Source organism: Siniperca chuatsi, linkage group LG23 (genome assembly GCF_020085105.1).
Source record: "Siniperca chuatsi isolate FFG_IHB_CAS linkage group LG23, ASM2008510v1, whole genome shotgun sequence".
Classification (NCBI taxonomy): Eukaryota; Metazoa; Chordata; class Actinopteri; order Centrarchiformes; family Sinipercidae; genus Siniperca; species Siniperca chuatsi.
The window spans coordinates 23,413,937-23,427,177 of NC_058064.1; the positions used below are offsets into that span (position 1 = coordinate 23,413,937).

The 13,241-nt window shown below is 37.3% G+C and overlaps 1 protein-coding gene across 3 annotated transcripts in view; it reads right to left on the reverse strand.

Moving 5' to 3' along the window:
- mpped1 (metallophosphoesterase domain containing 1) overlaps positions 1 to 8,450 on the reverse strand; it is a 101,572-nt gene extending 93,122 nt beyond the window's left edge. For 2 of the 3 annotated variants that reach the window (XM_044185253.1, XM_044185252.1), the window contains exon 1: positions 8,192 to 8,450. The gene's annotated coding sequence lies outside the window, so the exon portion shown is untranslated. The remainder of the gene's footprint in view (positions 1 to 8,191) is intronic. The other variant, XM_044185251.1, reaches the window with a different exon arrangement.
- Positions 8,451 to 13,241: the final 4,791 nt, after the last annotated feature.

A 13,241-nucleotide genomic window follows, 5' to 3' on the forward strand; every position in this document is an offset into this window, starting at 1 on the left:
CTGGATTTAGTAGATTGCTGATTGAACACAACGTTATTACTCTCAGTCACCTACTAAATATTGTAGGGCCGTATTTAAAGAATAAAACAGTATTAGCTCAACACTTGGGAATCAGGTCTATTCGGTTGATTACTAAGTTGCTCATGAAATGGAAAGCTGCCCTCAAAACAACTGAAATAGACTTGTTAACAGAGCATTGTGTAGGCTCCTGTGTTCCTAATCCCAAAGACTCTTTTCCTTGTTTGTTTTTGTCAATAAATGTTGAGGGGATTACATCCCCTTTCATTGAAAGTGGTGCAACTTTGTGTGTAAACATTTTCTCGAGTATTGGTAAATCTTTGCACAGGCTTTTTTTTTTTAGTTTTTAAACAAAAAGGTGTTATATGGAAAAGTTGATTCTCCCTGGCGTGATTTTTTAAAACTGGATCAAGGCACAAAACCGGAGTTCTATGTATAAACCACCGTTGACCAAGAGAACAGGTGATTTACAATGGAGAATTCTCCATGGTGCAGTCGCGGTTAATGCTTTTGTTTCTGTTTTAAACCCTGAGGTTGCTTCTACATGCCCTTTTTGAAACTGTATTTCATGCTTTTGTGAATTGTAGTAGATTGCAGCCTTTATTTCTAGTTGTAAGCAATGTTTTTAGGAGTTGTAATGAGGTACAAATATGTGAGGAAAAAAAGATTTGTTTGTCAACTTCTGAATTTTGTTCTAGGCCAAGCAAAACTGGCCATTTATACAAGGAGGAAAAAGAAAATAGATCAAAATATAAATCAGAACTTAGTAGCATTGTTTTCTAACTTGGTGAAATCAAGAGTTATGGTTGACTTTATGTATTATAAGTCTATTGATGATTTTGAAACATTTGAATGTATTTGGTGTTGTAATGAGGCTCTGTGCTCTGTTTTTGAGGGTAAATTAATTTTTTCGCATACTTTGTGAGTAAAAAAATACAAATGTACTTTGTAGAAGTGTATTGTGAATAGGAGAGTTTCTTGTAATAAAAGTGTTTGTTAAAATTCAATTCAAATTCTCTCTCTCTCTCTCTCTCTCTCTCTCTCTCTCTCTCTCTCTCTCTCTCTCTCTCTCTCAAAACCTAACCCGGCAGCAGCGGATGGCCACCATTGAGTCTGGTTCTGCTCGAGGTTTCTGCCTCTTAAAAGGAAGTTTTTCCTTGCCTCTGTCGCCAAATGTTTGCTCATGATGGGATTTGTTGGGTCTTTGTAAATAATATTATAAAGAGTACGGTCTAGACCTGCTCTATAGGAAAACTGCAATGAGATAACTTCTGTTATGAATTGGTGCTATATAAATAAAATTGAATTGAATTGAATTTATTAAGCCAAACATTTTCTGGTTTCAGCTTCTTAAATTGGAGGATTTGATGTACAAAACAACCGTTCAAAATATTAGAGAGAATTGGTTCCAAAACCTCTGATTCCAAAGAATCATTTAGGTCTGATACCTCCTTTTCAATGTCTGTCTATTTTCACAGTGATTTAAGTCACACTATCTGTGTTCAGCCATGGCAGAAAGGTAAAGGATGTTCAAACATGTGGGTGTCTTTTGCCAAACTGGGTAAGGCTACAAATAACAATTATTTTCATTAATCTGTTGATTATTTTCTTGATTAATTGATTAATCACTTAACTATAAAATGACAGAAAATAGTGAAAAATGTCACAATTTCTTAAAGCCCAAGCTGATATCAAGTGTCTTGTTTTATCAGCCCTAAACCCAAAGATATTCAATTTACCACCACAGAAGACCAAGAAAAACAGCAAATCCACACAATTGGAAGCTGGAGCTAAGGGAGTGTTTGTTATTTTTTTTCTTTAAAAATGTATCGACTAATTGATTAATCAATAGTCATTTTAGGGCTGCTGCTACTAACAATTTTTATTCTCAATGAATCTATCAATAATTTTTTCAAATTTAACTGCAAATCCTTGCATTTGAGAAGCTGGAACCACAGAACAGTTGTCATTTTTGCTTGATTAAATAACTCAGTTAATTGATAATCAAAATTCATTGTCAATATCAGCCAACTAACCTATTAATCGACTAATTGTTTCAGCAGTAAATCCTTTCAGCGCAATACTGACGTTCTTGCACACCATAACGTCTTATTGACAGGTGTGTAGGATCAAAAACCTTGCCTACCTAAAACCTTGTACACACTTCTTTAACATTGTGTCAGTCCATAAACCTTCATTAGGTTAATTAATTTAATCAAACAGCACCCGACTGTGATACGTAAACTCAGCATATTGGCCAATATAGAGCATCAATCTGATCTTCTATTTTCCTGTGTAAAATCTGTATACCTCACTCCATGGAACTGATTGGGATCAGTCTTCTATGTGTAACGTAACATATGGACACATCACTTCTTCATTATAAGTGGAAACTATGAGTTACTATCTATGTAGTGACGTTAGTTCACTTCAACAAATGAACAAAGCAGAACAGAAAACAATGGGAATCCTGTGGTGAGAATGCATTTAAAGTGACACTGTGGTGTTCAAAATGCAGCCAGCTACCCCATGGTGCTGAATAAAGGTGGCATCATTGATGTTTATAGAGACAGTGACAAAACAAACTATATTTAATGCCAAGTGTAAACACACATAGTACATTTACAATTGTAAAAGGGTGAACCAAGAAGGTTTATATCATACACTAGAAAGATTAAAGGAATTTTTTCCTTGCCACTGTCGCCAAATGCTTGCTCATGGTGGGATTTGTTGGGTCTCTGTAAATAATATTATAAAGAGTACGGTCTAGACCTGCTCTATAGGAAAAGCGCAATGAGATAACTTCTGCCATGAATTGGCACTATATAAATAAAATTGAATTGAATATTATGTTGCTATACACTATACAAATCAGCCAAAGTAAAATAAACTGATAAAAAAAGTATTTATTTTATTTGTATATATTATTTATGTATTTTTATTAGTATAAATATTATTAATACAGGCATTAAAATTTATATTTTTAAAAATCTAATATCTTAATTATCAATACATCAAATTGATGAGATAAGAATCATAAAAAGAAAATCCATCTTATATGTAAGTTTATTAGGGGCCTCCCCTACAACAACCTGAGAAAAACAATTATTCATCCATAGTCTGATGGAAAAGACAGAAGAAAACTGGGTATAAAAGGCAAAGCAGGTGTGAAAAACACCTGTATGCTTAAACATTTGCTGGCGATGCATTCCATTAAATGACAAGAACTGGTGTTTTTGAAAGCTTATAGGTAAGTGCTGCATCCCCTCCAGCTACTGTAGTACCATTGCATCTGTTAGCTCAGGTTAAATCTGATATTTCAATCTAACAGAGCCACACAGGCAGCCTGAGCACAACATTCTCACCTTGAATAGGAAGCTAAAGGAACAACAGATGTTATGCAGAATGTTAGTCAGACTGCAAATTGTAGCTCAAATGCTCAAATGATTTATTATTCACTAATATTCTTTAGTTGTTGCTCTTTTACATGTTTCTTGTTTCCTGTATATGCTGTTATGTATAGTATATTCTTTGAGTTTTTTTGCTCCAGCGAAATAAAATAATAAACTGGATTGATAAAATCCTTTCAATCCCTGTCCCTGGTGTGTGAGGCCAGCATGTGTGTGTCACCTATTTAGGCTGGATACAGCTGTGCAGCTCATTTTTGGAGGCTCACGCGGCTGCTGGGAGAGAGCGGAGCCGCTGAGAGGTGCCGAGATGACGGGGATGCTGGAAGACAGAGGTGATAATTTGGGGCCAGGCAGCTTTGGCAAAGTCCGCCTGGACCACTGTGCAATGTCGGCGTGCCATCTCGATTCCTCATTCACTGCAACCTCACACGCTTAGAGTACACTGACGTGACAGATACACACTTCACACCGCGGTTGTTTGTCATGGGCAAATCCCAGCATGCTCGGTGGATGTGTGTAAGGAGTGCATACATTACGTGTGTGTTCTATGTGCACACAGGTTGATGTGTATGCAGGCCTGTGCATGCATATTTAAATGTGATTCTGTTGTCATGAATGTGACATTGACACTGCCAGTGTAAGACAGAAAGATGCATTAGCAGATGCTGCAAGATTATAACACATTGGGCCCAAATGCAGTTTTCTAGATTATGAAGGCTAGACAGGACAACTGAATCTTCAGTTCACAAACTTTAACTGTACCCTCTATCCACTCTTGACCCTTATTTTACTCACTCTGACTCTGTCTAAAGTAAAAAGGGCTATTCCTTATATCTGTCAGATAATTCCACCTGGAGTATATATACCAACAAAGTCATCTGTGACTACAGCATTTTATTAAATCTGAACCCTTTCAAATCTATTGTCAAATCCATTTAGATTCAGCTTTCAACATATGTAACAAAAGATTCCATTGAAAGCTGTACTTGTTGAATTATATTATGGCATTACAGATATAACCTGCCAAAAGCAGCTTTTGTCATTTAATTATGTGGAAATGATGGACAAAATAGAAGGCTGCTAATGTTACCTGACTCTTTTCTACATTGCATATTTCAAAAGAGACAAAAGATTCAATAAGAGATTCATTAGCCTCAGAGCTTAGCAAATCCAGCTATTTTGAACCAAATCCAAAATGGAACCAGCTGTCTGTGATCTGGGTGTCATATGAAGCATACCCCCCCTATATAGTAACACATAATGTTTCCTTCCCATCGTCTCTCAATCATTCAAATCTGTCTTATCTTTGGGTCAGTAATAATTGTAAAGGTTAGGTCCGGGTATCTATTGACAATTTTTGATATTGTGAAGTTTTAGTACAGATACAAAGTTTTTGGAGACCTAGTTAAACGTTTTAATCCTTTTTTCATTTAACAAAATAGTTCAGATGCTACAAATGCTGAATGTCTACACTGGAAGTGTTCAGCCACAGTACTACTGTGGGCTCAGATGCGTTTTGACAGCACTCACAGCCCAATATGCGCGTAAGACACAAGAAAATTGACTTGAAGTCTGAAAAGACTTCAAGTTGTGGCTCCAGGTTGTGGTCGTGGTGTAAAGTGCAAGTAGACGGCTGTATTGATCAAAATTGTAGTGTATCTGTTTGTCAGATGTGTGTGAGATGCACAACTGAAAAATGGCACCAAGTGTCACAGTGGTGTTGATGGGATGAGTACTGATACCTGGTTACTGTGTTGGAATAAAGGCCTCAGTATGCTTAAAACAAAGAGCTTGTCAGATCATCTAGTCAAGAGTCAAGTTTCTTTTATTACACACAGCTAGGCTGGTGGAATTAATCAGCATCTTTTGTGTCTCTTTGTGGACATTTTGTGTCTTTTTTGGTCGTTTTGCATTTCTTTGTGGTCGTTTTGTGTCACTGTGTGGTCGTTTTGCTATGGATGGCTATATAAAGTTGCAACTGATGATTACCTTGTTAAATGGTTAATACTTTGTAATGCATCTATAAACATTATTTAGATAGTTAATACTTTGTCAATGGTTAATAATTGGTTTGTAAACCATCTGTAAACAGTATCTGGATAGACTTTTGTAAAGTTACAACTGATGTTTATTATACTTTGTAAATGGTTAATAAATACTGTGTAGTGCATCTATTAAGCAATATTACACTTGTGGGGGTGCTTTAATTTCAGTAATGCTTACAGACCAAGGCGCTTGGACCTGAGACTTTAAATGGGAGGGGTAACTGTCAATCTTTTTTTAATTTGGCCGATCAGAGGCTTACAATCCTCTGTCACCAATATGCCACCTGAACCAGGTCAGTTTTTAATTCGGCTAATCATCTTTCTCAGTGGAGAAGGGGGAGGTTCAACACAAAGAAGCAAACTTACCTCATTTCTCAATGTTTAGATCGTCAATTATGTCATTTCTAATGCAAAGTTGATATTGGTTGGGATGTCTTTGTTATGACAACTTGACATTAACCAAAACAACATAACCTGTCAATGTCTTTGTTATGCCCAAGGCTCCTGTGGTAGCGGTGTAAACATCAACACTCCCCGTAGGTGGTATTTGCATTGTTGCAATTAGGACTGTTATGGCATGTTTATGACGTTGAGGTTATGTTGTCTTTGTTAATGTCAAGTTATCATGACAAAGACATTTTAAAAAATGTCATCTTTGCATTAGAAATGACATAACTGACCAAATGACACTTAATGACAACAGTCATAAACCTTCATACAGACTCCTTCATGTTCATGAGGTGTCATGTAATGGTTACCATCCAAATAATGATAGTTTGTTAATGTAATCAGAATGCACTTGTCATCGTGTCTTATCTTCTATGACACAATATATAATTTATAAATGTATCATTTTATATTACACAGAATAATGATAAAATAACAAATTATAGCATTACTAATAATTAGTAAACATTATTAATTAAAAATAATTAATTATTAATTTCATTGTTTAACAGTGAAATATATATTAACTAAAGTTTAATTAACTATCAATTTACCATTTATGGTTATTATGTGTTATCTATGTATTTTACCTCTTGAGAATCACCCGAACATTTTGTGGTATTTTAAAGTGTGCTGTTGTAAATACTAGTATTATGACGGCCCTTGACATGCATTACAAAATAGAAAATAATTATGGAGGATTTATAATGTTAAGTAATACAACAAACTCGGATTTTGGAATGAAATTTAAATATAAAACTGTGCACAAAGAAGAACATGAAGATTTGCACCCATGGTTGTGCCCTTTACTTGTAGAAAGAACTCACCAATGCAGTTAAAGTAGATCAAATTACAGTATGAAATGGGTCAGAATCAGAATCATTATTTTTCCATGTCAGAAATTTGTTTTAATTCAGGCTCAGCAATAAAACATAAAAAACAGAAAGATTTTGTAACATGCATTATCTTTAAATGTGCAAACACTTGAACAGGCAGTAGTCTCTGGAAATTTGTTCATAGTGCACACTGCTACAAAGAGTGAACTGTTGGTCAAGACACTACACAAACTTTATGGACATTGTTTCAGAGGGACTTTTTGGAGCTCTCCAGCTTAGGAGCCTCTGAATCCTATGGGCCCCTAGCCTGTTCAGTAATCTATCCACTGAAAAGAGAAGAGAAGAGAAACAAAGCCCCCAGCAGCAGCAGCAGTATGGACCGGAACAGTCACACAGATACAGCAGGCAGAGTACTGTACTGTACAGTATGTTTGCAAGGCTGTAGAGCTGTTGATAAATGCAGAAACAGAAGAGAGGCTGTCTGACTGATACTCTCTCCTCTTGGGCACATTCTCATCTCGAACAAGCGGCCGTCATGCGGGAAACTGTGGGGTAATCTTCTCTGCTTCTTCGCTCATTTTCTGCTACATATGGACACACACAGAAAATGAAAGTGCATCTGAGTGTGGCGCTTTGTCTGTTTTATGCACAGCCTGGAGATCTTAAGAGTGTGTGCTGGTCTGATTTGGAGCCATAGCTCTGTGAAATACAGTGAATGCAGAATCTATATGGAAAATTATATGCAAAAATATTAGACAGATTCAACCAAGATGGAAAAATTATGGAAAATGCTTAACCCCTAACCCTAATCACAACAGATGCTTTTTGGAATATTTAACATTTCTCTTTGTACTATACTACTTTGCTTTTATAACTAACTGCCCTTTTAATCTGCCTTAATTCACTCACACACAATCTGTAGAAATTGAAATTAAATTCTTTTAGCTGAATTATCAAAGTGTTCTTGTGAATTATGCTGCAAGCACATTTTGTAGACGTTTTCCTCCACTCCCTCCACATTCTGCAGTCTGCGCTAGGTTTAAGTGAACTATAACCAAACTTTTCAGCCATTTGGTCCCACAGGCTGCACCAACGGTCTCTTAGAAGCTCCAGTAAGCCTCTCCAGCCTGCAGTCTGAGACACTCTGGTGCTGCTGAAATCTGATCTAACATAAAAGCGTTCCGGTGAGCCCTGCTGGAAAGCGTTATATCTGGGGACGTGAATGCATGCCTTTATTAAATTCCCGACTACTCGGGCGACACAGAAGCCCGTTCACATGTGAAAAACAACACGTTCAGATGAAGGTCCAGAGCCGAGATTAACCCGTTATATACGCAGCGCTTTGCGGGTTAAATGTAAATCTCTGCTCCGGTCTTGAATGCATAAGAGACACATAACATAAATCCACCTAGAAGATGAAGAAGAATCAACCTACCGGCTCCTATGGTCAGCTGCAGTGAGGCTGCTCGGCGAAGGATGTGGAGAGAGGACGGTGTCTGCGCTGTGAGAAAGACGCGCTGGTCAGTTTGAATGCGCAGCCCGTGGTGCACGGGTGGACTCTCTCTCTCTCTCTCTCTCTCTCTCTCTCTCTCTCTCTCTCTCTCTCTGCCGGATCAGTTCTACTCCTGCCCACCGTATTTCCCGGTGAGCGGTACAATGAGGTGGGAGGGAGGACCGAGAGCTCCACAGAGCTCATTCACACAGCGACACTGTGGGGCCACCAGGGCCATGTCCAGGACTTTATAAATACTGAGGTCATGACTGCCTTATTCCCCTACCGCAACCCCACCACCCCTAAGAAATATTTGACAAGGCTCAAGTCTGCAACATTTTATCCTTTCATATATATATATATTTGTTTTATTGATTGCATATGTTTTCTGTTCATTTTTTTCTTCCAACATGATGATTTAAAGCCTCGGCCACACTGCCATGATTAGCTATAGCTAAGCTGTGGCCCTGATTGTGACTTTAAGGATGTGCATATGTGTAAATACAGTATATAAATGCCATGTGTAACCGAGGGCAAGCAAACTCATTCTATGTGAACATAGATAAAAGACTCTCAGGCCCTGAATGGTTTGTTAGTTCTTAAGGAACAACGCGACAATGGCACCGCTGCGCTCTGAAAGGCAGTTCAACTAGATTGAACACATTCAGAGGATTGAACTTTGGGCGCAGAGTGCACCGAACCCAAACCGTGTTGTGTCTGAAAGGGCCGTTAAGAAGAACTAACGATTGATTTCATTTTCAGTTAATCTGAGTATAATTTTATCCCACTCTCAATTAATCGATTTGTCTTCTGGTTTATAAAATGCCAGAACATATTGAAAAATGAATCACAATTTCCTAAAGCCCAAGTTAACATATTCAAACAGCTTGTTTTGTCCGACAAACTGTCCATACTCCAAGGTATTCATTTTCTCTCATAGAGGCCGAAGAAAACCAACACAATTTCATATATGAGAAGCTGAAACCAGAAAAAAATTGTTGCTTAAAAATGACTTCAACAATTGCTGCTGTCTATCGACTAATCGATTATTAGACTAACCGTTTCAGCTCTAGTCTTACGTTGTCCCTGCAGGGCCCTATAGTATAATTTTGATTTGGTGCACTGCAAAAAAAGTGATTTAGTAGATCATTGAGTCCTTAAATTGTAATTTTCTGAAGACAAGTAAAGAGTTTGCCAATGTGTGATATACTGTCTTTGATACAAATACAACTAAACTTTTTTCTTTAATTTTCTAGAGTCTAGTGTCATTTTCTTGATGTTAGTGCATGAATCTGCCTCTTCGCTCATTTTATGATATTGTGCCTGAAGCTCATTTCTCAAAATCTCTGGTAGAGAGACAGAATAGAGAGAGACTGAGAGGAAGTGGAATCATCTTATTCCAGTGACTTATTCTTGATTTGAGAAAAAAATAGTTGAAGGACGAGCATGACCATGGACAGATTATGAGACAACAAGCACCATGCAGCCATATAAGACACATAAGGGGCCCCACCTGCTACTTACAGTACCAAAGCACCCCCCTCCCTTCCCTTGATGTCACTCTCCATCTTTTTCCATGGTTTGGTTATGCAGGTTAACCTTGTAAAGTGCTGCTATTAGTTGGAACCTGAACCTCCTGAAACTTTGTGTGTTCATACTGGAGATAAAAAAGGTGTAAATCTTAGAGCAGATCCACACTGGCACACATCTCTACCAGTGGTAGAAGAAGTATTCAGGTCCTTTACTTAAGTAAAAGTACCATTACATTAATGTAAAAATACATACTCACAAAATACTTCTGTACTTTTACTTAAGTAAAGTAGGAGCAGATGTGGCTTAGCAGTAGAGCGGGTTGTCCACCAATCGGAAAGTGAGCGGTTCGATCCCAGCTTCTCCCGACTCACATGTCAAAGTGTCCTTAGGCAAGATACTGAACCCAAATTACTCCCTTGTGACATGTAGTGTAAAGCACTTTGAGTGGTCAGAAGACTAGAAAGGCGCTATTCAAGTACAGTCCGTTTACCATTGAAGTATTAGGCTATAAGCAAAATTTAGTAAAAGTACTCATTCTGCAGTACAATGTCCCCCTGTGATTGATATATTATTATATCTGATATTATTAAATTGTTAATACTGATTACTAGAGCAGCATTTTCCTGTTGAAGCTCCTCAAGGTGGAGCTAGTTTATCTTTAGATATAGTCAAGGTTGTACCAGCGGTTCCTAACCTAGGGGTCGAGCCATTCCAAAGGATCACTAGATCAATCTGACGGGTCATGAGATGATTCTTGGGAGAAGAAAGAAGAAAAAACTAAGTTCTGCTACACACACACACATATATATATTGGACTTTTCTCTTATCATTTCCTTTTTATGCGAAATATTGGAATTTGAAAAGTTATTGAAATGAAAATGTGAGAAGTTTAGAGGGAAAATGTCTCTTTGGTAGAACTGCTGACAACTCATCTGAAACATGTGACAAGGTGCCCCAACTAGACACTGTTTTTTTAGTAATATATCACAAACAAAAAAGGTTGGGAATCACTGGTTTAATCTTTAACAGTGTATTGCATTTTAGAAGCTTATCTTGTGTTTTTGTAATGTAAAATCTGGATCTGAAAAGTAACTAGTAACTACACATATAAAATAAATGAAGCGGAGTAAAAAGTACAATATTTGCCTCTGAATTCTTATGGAATAGAAGCACAAGTACAAGTACCTCACAATTGTAGTTAAGTAAAATACATGAGTAAATGTTCTTAGTTACTGTACCTTCCACCACGCATCTCTACAAATATCATACAAGAAAACCATAAATAAAGAAATAATTATATAATTATTATTTCATACAGCACATAGGGAGAAATGATAGTTACAGTCATTTCAGACAGTAGCTCTAGTTTTGGGGGCCCCTGACCCCTTGGTCCCCTGGGTTTGTGAATATGACAATGTGCAATTTGTGTGACCTCTTTACACTTGGTGTTCTTTTGTAGTTCAAGAGTATTCCATTCTGTCCATATTTTCCATCCATCCATCCATCTTTGACACCCATTTATCCTGTTCACCAGAATATTTTTAAATGAGCACCAGCCTGTTAAATCTTTGCGTTTGTCCTGAAATGAAAAAATAATTCACTCCCCATCATTTATTGGCCGTGTAAAGGAAAATCTGTCAAATTACAGCATTACAGCATATCACCACCTCTGCTCCTGTTCATCACCAGGTAATTGGATTGGGATTTAGGCTTGTAATGAGCTAAACAAATAGACCACACTCTGGAGCTCAAATACATCCATAATAACCACCATACTCAAAGATAGAGTGGAAGCATCCAGAGTCTCAAGTTGGCGTGAGTCCGCCATCTGCTGGCCATATATGGTCAGTTTGTCAATAAAATATAATCTACTTAGCACCAATGACTCAGTTCTTTCTACCTGTGATCGGTGCTGATCATAGGGTGCTAGGATGGTAAGGTATAAAATGTAAATACAAAATGGTGAAAAATGAAAAAAGAAGTTAATTTCTAAAATACCTAAATAACCTGCCACATGAGTACATTGCTTTCATTCTTTCAAGTCAATTATATTATCCTCCATATCCTTCCAATAACATTGGAATGTCCTTAAAAGTGTCCCATCTATCAGTTAAATTCCTCCCTTGATCAGTTTTAAACATCTGAGAGATAGACTGGTTCATTCTGACACAAGGAAACTCCCTAACAATGTCTCCTGGTTTCCAAATCAACTTACAGGTTTTTCCCGCTGTGGCCACAGAGTACAAAGCTCATCAGATACCAATTTATGTCAGGTTTGGTGCATGGTTGTCAAACAAAAAGACCTTTAAAGATTTGTATACATAAACACAAACTGCAGTAGGCGTTCAAAACATGAATTATGCTATAGTCAAGTCAACTTTATTTATATAGCCCACAAATCACACATTTTCCTTAAAAAGCTTTACAACCCATAAAACATACTCTATCTTTAGACCCTCAATTCAGATAAGGAAAAAAAAATTATAGAGAAAAACTGGAAACAAACCTCAGGAAGTGTAACAAAGGACGGACAGACATGCAATAGATGTTGTCTGTACAGAATAAAAATAAAAATGATAGAAGAAACAAGGACATCATTCACACAGAGGAAGAAGAGACAAAGACATCAATCACAGAACATAAGAAGAGACAAGGACATCATTCACACAGAGGAAGAAGAGACAAAGACATCAATCACAGAACAGAAGAAGAAACAACAACATCATTCACACAGAGGAATAAGAGACAAGGACATCACTCACAGAGAGAAAGAAGAAACAAGACATCATTCACACAGAGGAAGAAGAGACAAGGACATCATTCACACAGAGGAAGAAGAGACAAGGACATCACTCACAGAGAGAAAGAAGAAACAAGACATCATTCACACAGAGGAAGAAGAGACAAGGACACCAATCACAGAGAGAAAGTAAAGGCAAGGACACCATTAACATAGAGGAAGAAGAGACAAGGACATCATTCACACAGAGGGAGAAGAGACAAAGAAATCATACACAGAGGGAAAGAGAAAGAAGAGACCAACCCACAAGAAGGATAATTGTAACAGGTATGAGGCGCAAAGTAATCATAGAATAAGTAAATAAATCAAAGTTAAGGTGAAAAGCTGAGTTTTTAACTGACTCAACAGAGTTAGACTGACTGATGTCAGCAGGAAAATTATTCCAGAGAAGGGGGGCACAAAATGAGAAGGCCGTGCTGCATGCAAATTTGGCATGCCTTCTCTAACTGATTATACCTGTTTGCTGTGCTGTGAGTGGCTAAACATAATCATAAAACCGTTTAATCATGCTTTAGTTGCCATGAGTGGACATTTTATCGCAAATGAAGATACTCTCTGGAAAAAAATTTAAAATATTGTCAGTGAACATTTTACTAATATGTTCACTATCAACATTTTGCAACTCCCTCATTATGTGGACGAAACACTTAACTGTCTATG